This window comes from Emydura macquarii, unplaced genomic scaffold (assembly GCF_026122565.2).
Source record: "Emydura macquarii macquarii isolate MOO-44397 ecotype Brisbane River unplaced genomic scaffold, CSIRO-AGI_Emac_v2 contig_318, whole genome shotgun sequence".
Classification (NCBI taxonomy): Eukaryota; Metazoa; Chordata; order Testudines; family Chelidae; genus Emydura; species Emydura macquarii.
In genome coordinates this window covers 7573407-7587219 of record NW_027130455.1, presented here as the reverse complement: position 1 = coordinate 7587219, position 13813 = coordinate 7573407, and positions in this window count along the sequence as shown.

Below are 13813 nucleotides of genomic sequence, written 5' to 3'. Positions count from 1 at the left end.
CATTTTACTCCAGGTTGAACATTTAGCCCTTATCCTGGAGTCTTCATCTTCAGAGAACTTCACAAGTATCCTCACAACACACTTTTGAAGTAAGCAAGTATTATTTTCATTTTAGAGAGTGGGAAACTGAGGCACATAGGGGTTAAGTGATTTGCCCAAGGCCAATGAGGGAGCTGGAGCTCAGGAGTTCCTGGCTCCTCATACTATGTGCAAACTGCTAGTCTACACCTTTCATGAGGCCTGATCCTGAGAGGTGCTGGGCTCATGTGGCTGCCATGCTCTTTCTGAGGATACACCCTGAAAACCATCAGTTAACATAAGTCAAGACAAACCAAACATGAGAATTTGCCTCTTTTCTAAGAGCAGAATTGTTACTGTCTTCCTTTTTCCACTGACCAGTTATAAATTCCATGTGAAAGGTCTTTCTACCTTCACAGCCAAATTACTCAGCCACGTCCACATCACCTTAGGTTTTTTCTATAGTAACCTAGCCTACCCTTAATCCTGCCAAAATATTTCTTCCAGAATCATCTTGTATGCCTGTTACTTTGCTCCCTCCCCAACACCTGTCTTCATGGCTCCCCTTTGTGTTGCACATCAAATCTAGTTTCTGGTCCTTGTCTTCAAGACCTGCATCTGACAGTCCTCTGCTTCACCGAACTGATCTCCTTTCTCAGCATGATCCAGAAATATGATGTGGGTGTGTTACCCAGGGTTCCTCGACCCAGTAACTTTTAGTCTCTGCAAGTTGGTATCAGGAAATAAACCAAAGAAAATGCAGTATGTCTACCTGCTATATGGTTGGCAAAGACAAATCAAAACCAAGTGCTGTTAATGTAAAACTTTACTTTATTGGTCTCCAGCAATTCCCATTGGAATGCTTTTACTGGAAGTCTCCACTTATTAGTCTTAAGCACATACAAAGGAAATAGGTTGTTAGAGTACCCCAAAACTGATAGTTACCCCACAAGTCTGAAGTCATTGTCAGGTGAATCATCCACAGATTTCCAGATGGCTGATCCTTCCGTCTATGGCTGGAGATCTTTCAGTGTGTCCGCAAAGTGATCCGTCTGATTCAGACTCAGTACCTCCCTCTTATACCCCAAAAGTTACAGAGACATGTCAATCAAAAGCATGTTACATAGCTGAGCAAACAAATCAATCACTGGGCAGAAGCAGGAGTTACAAAGATATGTCACTACAAAAAATTGTTAAACAAGCAGTCTAGCAATAGCAGTCTAGAAGTCTAGCAATAATTTCCCCACAGCTGCAGTCCTCAAATATAGCCAGACTTCCTGGTTTTCAAAGACATGTACCCCAGCATATACAGAGAGAAAGAACGCACAGAGCCAGGGTCACTTCACGTGTTCACTGTCTACCTCTCTCCCAGTTTGCCTAGTTATGCTAAGTTCCTGCAGAGGCCTAAAAATGTCTAAAAGCAAGCAGAATAATTGGTAATTCATCCCAATAACTGCTAGTGGGTTGGACACCTGGCTGGTTGCTAAAATGCCCCTGTACAGTTGGAGCCTTATTGACTTCAAAGGGGAACCCTCACACACCTCACATTTCCGGATCAGGGCCTAACATTTCTTCTTCAAACTGTCACATAGCATCACAAATTTTAAGGTACATTAAAAAATGAAAATAACATCACCATTTTCCCATAACAATTTTAATTTATAAATCAAATCAATCACTGGGCTAAATTTTAATGCTAAAATTGTACTGGCAGGGATGGAAATATAAATGTTTCACTTACAGGTATGGTAGTCATTGCTATGGTACAGATGGGAAACAGATCAACCTAGGGTATCGTTTTCAAAAGCACCTAAAGGTGTAGCTACACTGCAATGTAAATTCAGGCTCAAGACCAAACCCCCCTTCCAGCTACCCTCAATTCTATCTCACTTGGTCCTGGGCCCCAGGACCTGCAGGGTGGACAGTTTGAGCCAGAATCACGCAGGGGCACAGGCCCAAACTTCATTATTTTGCAGTGTGAACACAGCTCAGGCCTGGGCCCCATCTCAGGTCCTGACAGTCCACCAATGCTATCCCTCAATCTCATGGGACAGTGTCCTTTCTATCCCAAGACTGGCCGATTGACTCCCCGGAATTGAAACAAACCTTGTGGTTCAAGTACAGCTGCTCAGCGTTTAACCCTTCCATTTTGTGCGGACTGCCGAGCTGCAGGCAGTGAACCTTCCCCTGCATCTGTAATGGCCACTGAGACAAAGAAAATCCTTTGCTAGGCACGCCGCTCGCTGGTCAGGGAAACACAGCCAGATTTTGGTTAATCTCTGGTGTGAGCTGAGTAAGCAGTTTGACTTAAGTAAGAGTTCGAGGAATGACCAGGCATACCAGCTAATAGTGAAGAAGCTGGCAGCGTTAGGTATTCACTGGACCAATGACCGATGCAGGCAGCAGATTAAGCGGCTCAAGACCGGTTTCCAGAAAGCTGGGAATGAGAACTGCACCTCTGGGAACTCACCATCATCCTCTCCTTTTCTGAGGAGTTTGGGTACTGCACCGGGCACTGAGCCAGCAGCGCTTCACAACAACCTGGTCAACTGGGACAATGACCTTCGCACCCCTGAATCCAACATAGACGAGAGAGGAGCCAGCAAGCATCAGATGAGGCTGCTAAAGTGACTCTTGTACTCAGACTGGTCCCCGAGGAGCAGGGACATGTGCAGGAATTTAAATTGAACCGCTTTGGGAGGAGACACATTCTGTGCCCCCATCACAGCCCTGGAGAGCTCTGTGACCCCACCACTGCCCCAGAGCTGGGGGAACACCCTCTCCCTGGCATAGCCTTGAGGCCAAAGGAGTTCTGTGTCCCCACCAATTATTGGGGGGCTCATGCCCCTGCTTGCCTCCCCTTGTGCACACCCCTGCCCAGAAGGCTTTGACACCAGAGCCGCTGCTGCACATTCTAGGTCCCTATTCAGAGGAGGTTTGTGGTTCCCCCCACCTGCCTCTGGAGGAGCTGCCCACTGCAGAACCAGCATCAGAAGCACAAGAGGCAGAAGTAGTCCTGGAGTCTGGTAAGTTTCTGACTCCATGTTTGTTGTTATTCATATAGGGACGGAAGGGATTTTTGGCTTATGACCCAATACAACATTTATTGCAAGCCATGGGCAGCAGCATGGATCCTCTAATTGTGGATTGCACACCAGCGCTGGGCATAGGATGACCAGATGTCCCAATTTTATAGGGACACTCCCAATATTCAGAGCTTTTTCTTATATAGGCGCCTATTGCCCCCCACCCGTCCCAATTTTTCACATTTGCTATCTGATCACCCTAGCCTGGCGTAACCCTCACCACCACCTCTGCCATCCCTCCGTAGACCTCAAAATGGAGACCGGGAAGCACAAACAACAGTGAAACAATCATGCAATGAATTATTTCCGAGAAACAGGCACATTCTTACAGAGATGTGCTAGGGTGTTTAAAAGTAAAGTAAGAACCTTGTTGCCTTTCTTTTCAGTACTCCAGGCTGTGCAAATCGGGCATGCCACAACAAAACAAGCTGCCTGTAAATAGAAAATGGTCTGGGGAGGAAGCAATGGTTAAATTTAGTTGATAATGGACTAAATCAATGTCCAAAGTACAGCTGGGAGTTGGGGGGATGGGTCTGTAGTTCTTTGAGAGAGACAAGCTTGTCTCTTTCGCCAACAGAAGTTGGTCCAAAGAAAGATATTTCCTCACCCACCTTGTCTCTCTAGTACTCTGGGACCAAGACAGCTACAACAACACTGCAAACAGCAATAGTTCTTTGAGAATCCATATTATTGTGTGTGTTTGCAGAGTCCCTGGGTAGATGTGTTCAGAACAGCCTACATCAGGTTCCGAATGGAGCCCACAGGGAGACAGTCATCCAGTTGGACACTAACACAGTATCTTGTTGATTCCCCTATGAATTTTGACCCAATCCCAAGTGCTGATAGCTGCAAACTCTTCCCATAGTAGGAACTCCAAATAAGCAGTCAACTTTCAGGGCAGGGCATATATTTCCTAGACCTCCTGTGTAGGTCACCAGCCCACTCCACTCACAGATGTGCTGCTCTGTCACCATACATTTGAAAACCTCTGTGGCAGACATGTATGACTTGCCACTGCCAGTTTGGAATAAAATCTCCCTTTGCCATTCTGGAACCTCTAGGACTGTGATATCCTGAAGAATGTGGAATGCCTGAAAGTACAGAGGAGGTGTATGTAGTAAGCTGTGGCTCTTCCCACCCCCAAAGGCCAAGGAGTTCTGCAATTTTTAAACAAACAAATAAAAATGTAAAATCTAATTTACCATTGTCTGTGCAATCTTTTCACTGTGATTAACTGAGTTTTGGCCAAGGAGCTTCTGGGAGCTGAGGTGTTCCTCTCAGAACACACTGAAGCTCAGTTTTACAAAGTATCATTTTTTGGCCTTGAGATGCTACAAGGCACTTTTGCCTGTGGATGCACTGAACCTCAGTGTGAAGCACTGAAACAACAGTACACTCTTTGATGTCTGCCTTGAGGCCCTTTGAGCTCTGCTGGTCCTTCCACCTGGGCAGCGTGGGCCCACTCCAGCAGGACCATGCGATACAGGTCCGCCACAGACTGGTTCAACTGGAATTGTTTCCATGATGAACTTATGGTGGACATTCTGGACAGGGCCAATGAGCAGGTGCAGTACCAGAGGGAGAAGGCTTCACGGCCATTGGAAAGGCACATAGGAAGGCACAGACAGGCTGCATAGTGAGAGGACAGAGTTTCAATGTGGGGAGAGACTGGTAATACAATTTCTAGAGCAGGAACGTTGGCTGAGGAAGATAGAGGCCAGCAAAAAATTTGAGAGGCTGCTTATGTTTATGGCCACCAGAGCACAGGCTGCATTCACACTGCATCCTGAGTCTCATCCATGGTTCCATGTACTGCAGCCCAGGAACACTCTGCACTATTCTATGGTTGGGTGGCCAATGCAAACAGGTCTTAACAGCAGCTGGACAGGGCAAATCTACCCCATGCAGTCCTCCATGCCTATGCAGGCCCCTTCCCTCCTGCATACCTCCACTCCCACGCTGACCCCCTCCCCCTGTAGGCCTCCACTCCCACACAGACTCCTGCCCCTGTGAACAGTTCCATCCCCCTGCAGTGGTGCCAAGTGTGCACTAAGTGTGGAAGGCAGGGAAAGAATAGGGGGTCAGAGGTCATGCATAGTAGAAGGCATAGTGTTTGGAATTGGTTGCACTGATTGCATTTTGGTTTTGTTAAAGGTTTTGGTGTTAGTTTATTATTCGTGTTCTGGTGTACTAATGGCAGCCGGCCTGCTTGGCAATGGTCTAATAGTGTGTTTTCTAATATATGTTCAAAAATAAAGATTTTTATTATGTTAAGAATTTTATTGCCATCACTGCATCACATCACATAATCTGTATTTCAAATAATGAAGGAAAACATGCAATAAGGAACAACTGTGAAGTTGTATGCAAACACTGTTTTTCAATACATTTTTCTCTACATCAAGCCATACTTTGTAAAATTGACTACAAGGAACACAACAATTTCCTTTTACACTCTGGCTGGGTTTTGTCCATCTAGTCTGATGTCCTATCTCTGAAAGTAGTCTGTACCAGGCATTTCAGAGGAGGATGAAAAGCCCCATAGTGCACCTGCACAACTGTACGACCATGAAACAAATTTATTCTTGATCCTATTGACTGAACATTTTTTCCCTAGAAGTTTGAGGATTGATTTCTCTTAAACTGTTATCTAGAATAATATAAATGCAGGGACTACTCTTATTCATGTGTCTAATCATTCATTTGAATCTTACTAAACTGTTTGCTTTAATAATATTCCACAACAGTAAGTTCAAAGTACTGGCGCACAAAAGTATTTCTTTTTATCTGCATTGATTGTGTTTCCCTTTTAATTTTATCAAATGTTGCTTTGTTCTTTGCTTCTGGGACAGGGTTAAAAGGACTGTGTAACTGGCCTTCTCGGTTATATAGCTCTCCTGTATCTCTTCCTCCATTTCCAAACTAAACAAGCCTACTATTAAAAAAACCCCCAAAGAACTCTTCTTATTGTTTGTAAGAATTGATGATAAGATTTACAAAAGCTGATATATTGACTTTTGTCTTTCAAAGTCGTGCAATATATTTGAGTTACTAGCACAAAAGAAGTCCAAAATCAACATATCAAGAAATCAAAGACAAAATAACAAGGGAAACACCTCTCTATGAAATGGTTGCTGCTGATTAAGAGTATTGGCTTACATAAATAAAGGCATAAAAGCCATCATCTTTTTTTTCTTCCAAGTATTTCCTCCTCCATCTTGTCATGAGTAGGAGTAGAATTAAGCCTCGTCTAGGTTTAGCAGTTGGGGTAGTCTATGAGTAAGTATAATATGCCACTTGGAGCTATAGCCCCATCATGCAGTTGTGTATGGGTGGGTCCCTGCACCTGAACGGAAACTCACTGACTTCAGTGGGGCTTGGTGCCGGTGCAAGTGTCCACTTAAGTGGAGCCAGTTGCAGAATCACAGGTCTTAGTCCTTTAAAACTTGTTCCTTAGTTAATAGCATCATCTTATATGGGACTTGAGGGTGGGGGAGAACTCTTGGTTGTGCACAATTATTCTTTGACTCTGGATTTATAAATCCAAGTCTCACCACTAAGTGTTCCAAGAATTGCTTTTAATCAAAGATTCAAGATGGGATACTGCAACATAAAAGAACTAACAGACATCCACAGAGCCCTGTTGTGGCTGCCTGGTACTACTATATGTGTCACAAAACCGTAGAGCAGTGTAGAATCTTGTGGTGAACATTTTTTGCTCAAATTTTGTTTCTGACCTTAACACATGGAGCAGCCATTGAGGGCATCTTCTGCAACAGAAAGCACAGAGACATTCTAAGACAGGGTTTGTGGATCGGGGTGTAGTTAACAACACATCTCTACATGTCAGCACCCTGACCTGCAATATCAACTTTACACAGCCCTCTGCGTAATTAATTCTATACTACACAGTTGTACATGGGGCTATTGACGGAGAGAATGCAGGTGCACATTGACTCCACCTTTGCGGCTTATGTAGTAGCATATGGTGAAGCACCAAATAGAGCATGGATTTAACCTTTTATCCACACTTGTTTTTCAGAATTTTAATCTTTCAACCAAATAGGTTATATTGTCCAAATAATACACTGTATCTAATCAAATTACATACATATTTAAACATTATACCAGAAAATAGTATATATTTCATATAGGACTGGATTTCACCCCCTTTTTCACACTGAATAGTGCCGTACTCTGCAAACACTCCCTTGATACCAATGGGGCTATTTGTGGAGAAAGGATTTTAAAATCATCTTCTTTTCCTTTATGCTGTTTTTCCTGGTGAAGGTCATGGCAGCAGCATGGAGAGTAGGGAAGACCAGCCTTCCTTTCTTCCGCAACTGATTCCAGTTCCTCCTGGGGGATTCCCAGGCGTTCCCAGGCCAGCTGGTAGATATAATACCTCCAGTGTGTCCTGGGTTGCCCTTGGGGCCTCCTCCTAGTGGGATGTGCCAAGTATAGTTCCAAAGGAAGCCTACCAGAGGCATTCTTATCAGCTGCCTCCTCTCAATCTGGAGGAGTAGGGGCTCTACTCCGAGGCTCTCCCGAATAGCTGAGCCCCTCACCCTGTCTCGGAGAATCAGCCCCAGCCACCCTCCAGAGAAACCTCATTTCTGCTGCTCCCGCTTCACCACCACAGATCGGTAGAGTGCCCTCATCACTGCCACTGCCATGTTAATCTGCCGGTCAATCTCATGGTCCCACCCACCATCCCTCATGAACAAGACCCTGGATCCTTAAACTCTTGCACTAAGGGCAGCTGATCCCCCTTCACCTGGAGAGAACACTCCACTTTCTTCCGGGAAAAAAACATGACTTCTGATTTGGAGGTGCTGATTCTCATCCCAGCCACTTCACACTCAGCAATGAAGCATTCGAGTGTGCATCAGAGATCACAGTCTGAAGAAGCAAGAGGGACATCATCATCTGCAAACAGCAGAGATGCCACCTCCAAGTCCCCATACTGGATACATTACTCACCACGGCTGTGCCTTGATATCCTGTCCATGAAGATCACGAACAGGAGTAGGGAGGGGATGCACCCTTGGCAGAGTCCAATGCCCACCTTGAATGAACTTGACTTAATGCCAAGAATGTGGACACAACTCTTACTCCAGGAATAGAGGGACCAGATAGCATGCAGCAGTGGAAGTGGCACCTCACACTCCCATAGCACTCCCACAAGACACCTCGGGGAACCCTGTCATAAGCCTTCTCCAGGTCTACAAAACAAAGGTAGACCAGGTTAGCAAATTCCCACAACCCCTCAAATATCTATAGGAGAGAGCAAAGAGCTGGTCTCCTGTTCCATGTCTGGGACAGAAACCACATTGTTCCTCCTGAATCCAAGATTCAGCTAATGGGCATAGTCTCTCCTGCAACACCCTAGCATAGGCTTTGCCAGGGAGGTTGAGGAGTGTGATTCCCCCTGTACTTGTACATACCCACTAGTCTTCTTTCTTAAAGATCGGGACCACCACTCTGGTTTGCCAATCCCAATGTACTGCACCCTTCTTCCATACAACATTGAAGAGATGCGTTAACCATAACACTCTGATTTTGTTCAGTGATTTCAACGTCTCTGGGCGAATCTCGTCCACCCCTGCTGCCTTATTGCTGCGAAGGCACTTTACTGCTGCAGAACCTCATCACCAGAAATAGATCCGATCCCATTGGGGTTTTCCAGCACTGCCTCCTGAAAGGAAGGTGCGTCCACTGGGCTGAGAAATTCCTTGAAGTGCTCCTTCCACCTCTCAATAAACTTCTCAGTCGGGGTCAGTGTTTCACCACCCTTGTTGAGAACACCTGGGCAACGTCCCGCCAAACCCTCCTAAGGTAACGAATGGTTTGCCAGAACATCTTTGAAGCCATCCAGTAGTCATTCTCCATGGTCTTTCCAAACTCCTCCAGGCACAGGCTTTTGCATCAATGACTGCCACAGCTGCAACCCTCAGGTTGTACCTCAGAGGTACAGCCCTCTGGTACCTCTCAGTCATATCAGGAGTACAGTTCACGAGCATTTCTCGGAAGGCCTCCTTCTTTGCCTTGACATCTTCCCTCACCACTGATGTTCACCAGCAGGACTGAGGGTTGCCACCATGACAGGCACCAACTGCCTTCAGGCCACAGCTTTTCGTGGATTTTCGTGGTTGCCTCAATGATTGAGGCCCTGAACATAGTCCACTCTGACTCAATGTCCACAACCTTGCCTGGAATGCAGGAGAAGTTCTTCCAGAAGTGGGAATTGAAGTCTTTCCTCACAGGGTCCTCCACCAGATGTTCCCAGGTGACCTGCTCTGATTGTTTGGGCATCCCATGTCTATCCAGCTGGCATCCCATGCATTGGATCCAACTCACCACCAAGTAGTGATCAGTTGACAGCTCTGCTCTGCTCTTCACCCGGGTGTCCAGAACATATGGTCTTAGGTCCGATGAAATGACTATAAAATCGATCATTGATTTTTGGCCTAATGTGCTCTGGTACCAGGTACATTTATGAGCAACTCTGTGTTCGAACATCGTGTTCATTATGGATAATCCATAACTAAAACAGAAGTCCAACAACAGCTCACCTTTCAGGTCCAGATCAGGGAGGCCGTTCCTCCCAATTACTCCACTCCAGATATCCCCTTGTTCCCCAAGTGGGTGCTGAAGTCTCTCAGTAGAATGACAGAGTCAGTAGGTGGCACTTTATCAAGTACCAATTCCATTGTCTCTAAAAAGGTTGAGTATTCTGAACTGCTGTTAGGCGCGTAAACACACACAGCGGTCAGGGTTTTCTCCTCTGACACTGAAGTTTCATTGAGCTGACCCTCTTGTCTATCAGGACAAACTCCAACTGCACAGCATCCAGCCAGGGATTTGTGAGTATCCCCACACCCAATTGGGGCCTCTCATGCAGGGCCATTCTAGAGCAGGAAAGAGACCATCCTTGGTCATTAAGTTTGTTTCCAGAGCCCCTGCTGTGTGCAGAGATGAGGCCAACTATATCTAGCTGATATCTTTCCACCTCTTTCCCCAGCTCTGGCTCTTTCCCCAACAATTAAGTGACTTTCCATGTCCCTAGAGCCAGTTTCCATTGCGGAGGGTCAGTCTGTCGTGGTACATCCCTCCTGCTGCCATTCTGGTGTCACACCCAACCTTCATCCTTTGTCTCATGGGTGGTGGGCCCACAAAGTGGGTCCATGTCACCTTTTCAGGCTGAATCCAGCCAGGTTACATGGATGGCCTGGCCACCAGACACTTACCTTACACTGCCCCCAGGTCTGGCTCCAGGGGTGGGTCATGATATCCCTAATCTGGGCAAGGTTCACATGCTCATTTTTGGGCCTTTATGAGGGACTCAGAGTGGATCTTTTTAGTCTGGAACCTTCCCACCAGTCCTATTTGCCTAGGGTTACCCTACCACTAAGCTCCAGATCACATAACCTTGGGGTTCATCAGAACACGTAAGACCCTCCACCACAACAAGAGAACGATCCTTGAAGGGGTTTGAAAATCTGACACATAAATATTAATATGCAGGAAAATGGTATCCTTCCGTACTGTGAAAATAATCATTTCAGTTTTCAAAACAAACTCTGCAGGGTCTCCCATTGCAGTATCTGACCCAATAGTTTAGGGCTAGAAATACATTCCCATCTTCTGGTGCCTTTTTAAACTGGGATTTTGAGACAACTGGTGAATTTAGAGAGAATCTAGGCCTAAATAATCAAGTGCTAAAAAAAGGCAGTGAGTCAGAGAGGGTGAGGATGCCAACTGGGCAGCTCTTGGGCAAAAACATTTGCTGCTATTAGAAACTGCAAACATCTGGAATACAAAACAAGCAAACATGGTTTGCTTTACAATGTCTTCATGGCTTATGGGCCCAATCCTGTATTATTACTCAGTTCTTATTAAGTCATATTTGCCATTGACATCAATGGGAGTTTTGCCCGAGTAAAGAGTGAGCAGGACTGCTAGATAAGACCCTATGTTTGTGTAGTAAAAGAACCATGGGCAAGGAAAGTGTTTTGCAGAGTTTCCAGTCTCCCCACCCAGAGAAACTGAAAGTATGTCTACACTGCAATTAGACACCCGTGGCTGGCCCATGCTTGCGGGGCTCAGGCTAAGGGGCTGTTTAATTGCACTGTAGACATTCACCATGGGCTGTAGTCTGAGCTCTGCCCCCACTCTTGCCCCCCATTCGCAGGATCCTAGAGCCTGTGCTGCAGCCTGAGCCTGATGTCTTCACTGCAAATAAGCAACCCCTTAGTCGGAGTCCTGCGAGCCCAAGTCAGCTGGCCTAGGCCTGCCATGTGTGTCTAACTGCAGTATAAATGTACCTGAGAGGCAGATTCTTCACCCTGTTTGAGCTCTTCTCAGTGCAGGAGAGGGGCTTGGCTATTTTGACCCCTGTAGCATAACATCCAGTTAGCAAAAATAAATAAAACTACTAAGTAATCTTGCAAATGTCTCAGTTTCTGCATACCACGGCACATAAAACAAAATACACAACATGTATGCTTGCAGCTGCACATATATAACAGTAATAGAAACAACAAATTATCCTTAAACGTCTAAAAGTACACTTTTTCACTGCCAAGAGGCATATTTTTACACTGCCACTCCTATCACCAAATGTTATTGTAATAATCCCAATTATTATAATAAAAATAAAATAATATATATAATAATAAACAAAACATAATTTATAAAAAATATTTAAAATTACCACTTAAACAAAAAAGCATGCTCCATAAATAATTAATATATATAAAATATAATAAATATATTATAGTTAATTTTAAGCTTTGTAATCAACTAATATTATCTATAAAAAACCCTATTAATCTGCAAATCAGGCGTACTGTGTCTCACTAGTATTCACATTAATCACTAAGCGTCCAGTATCAACAGTTGGGGTCTCTGGATGGGCTCAATCTGCTGTAAGGCTACGGTGCAAGGCTCACTGCATATCACCAGGGTAGCAACCTCTCTGGCACAGTTCTCCACGAAGCTGTATCTGTATCTGGCTTTAGAAAAAGGGTATTATGTCCTCTACAGGAATGTGTTGTAAGTCAGGTGGTCGAGGGGTTGCCACTCCCGCTCTCCTTTCGCTAAAACCAGTCTCAAACATGAAAGCTTTTGTGAATGACCTAAAAAAAAACCCCATGGTCTAAAAAGGCATTTAAAAGTAAAAGGGCATATGCAAACTTAATGCTCCAGTAAAAACAATTCATAAAAAACAAGTCTGATCGTAAAAAAAAAACCTCTTGGCTGCTTTACCTGGGCTCATTTTAATATCTAAAACCCTTAATAAAAAAATTAAAAAACTAGCCAAAAAAACCCCAAAAGCGCCATAAACAATTAATAACATGCTAAAATCAAATGCAAAAATGAAAACTAAAATACAAATCTTCAGCATCTCACTGTCTCACCCAAGGTACGCTGCTCTCCAACTCTCAGCACAATACAAATAAATACAAAAAAAATTAAACAAAAAAACCCAAAAGCAGCTCATATCTAAAAAACAAACTGTAAAAACATGTAAGCTACAATACACATTTTCCTAAAAAAACCCACAAAAATCCCAAAAAGCCAGTCCCCTGCAGTTTGTTGGTGGCAGTCGTCTCAGTGTACAAAGCAATTGGCTGCTGCTCAGGGAATTATTGCTGCCATGTAGGCAGACGGAGGTTGTAATGGTGCAAAGAGTGTTGGTATGCAGGACTTTGATCTGTCAGCCCTCTGTTGCAAAGGCTGCGTAGAATAAGAACCAGTCAGATCAGATCATAGGATGTTCTTCCCACTATGCTCCTCTCAGGCAGATAGTAAAACAGCTGGGCAAAAAAAAAAAAAAAATACACCACAGGCTACTGCATCCATGGTTGCTGTAATAGTAAAAACAAAACAAAAAACTAGTAAAAAAAGCCCACCACCCACACTACCACCAAAGTAAATAAGGTACTAAGACCTAAGCAAGTGCAGGCACTAAAAAAAGCTTTAGGAAATATCACCCCTGACAATGTGGTTGTCTAGTTTGCACAGCTTACCACAATGCCTCAGTCAAATTGTAGTAATTATGCCTTGCTCTCAAAAAAATGTCTCCCATTAGACATCTTTTTAAGACTTCCCATAAATATACAACCCCTCCCACCCCACAAAAAAGTACCCTTATAAAAGATGTCTTTAAGGTAGTAAATCCTGGGAAGCACATTAAGGTGCATTTTCATTTGGAGCGGCAAGCCCTAGGGGAACACCCTAATGCTTATTTACAATGTAAAAAAAATCCTATGGCAAGCTCTGGGGCATAATAAGAAAGGTCAAGACCTTATAAACACAGACTTTCCAACTCGTTTCATAAAAAGGCTACGTCCGCAAGTAAAAGTTGCTTTGGGTACTCTACATTTACCAGCTATAGAGTGGAAAGCACTGTTGCAAACGTTCAGCAAGCTCATTTACTAGGAAGCCAAGCCTTCCCTAATAAGCATAAAAAAAAAGCCGCTGCACAAACAAACAAACAAAAAAAGTGGCTGCTCAAATCACCTTTCAAAATAAAAAAATAGAAAAAGTAATTCAGTCCCTAAAAAAGTGAACAAAAGGCGTGGCCTAGGGCCAGGCCATGGGAGGATCGATTCCCTGCGCTGGGTCTGTGAAATCGAGCTCTCTACTATGCCCCTAAAGCTCTAATTAATGGCAAATCAAATAAGCAGCTGGCTAACCTAATT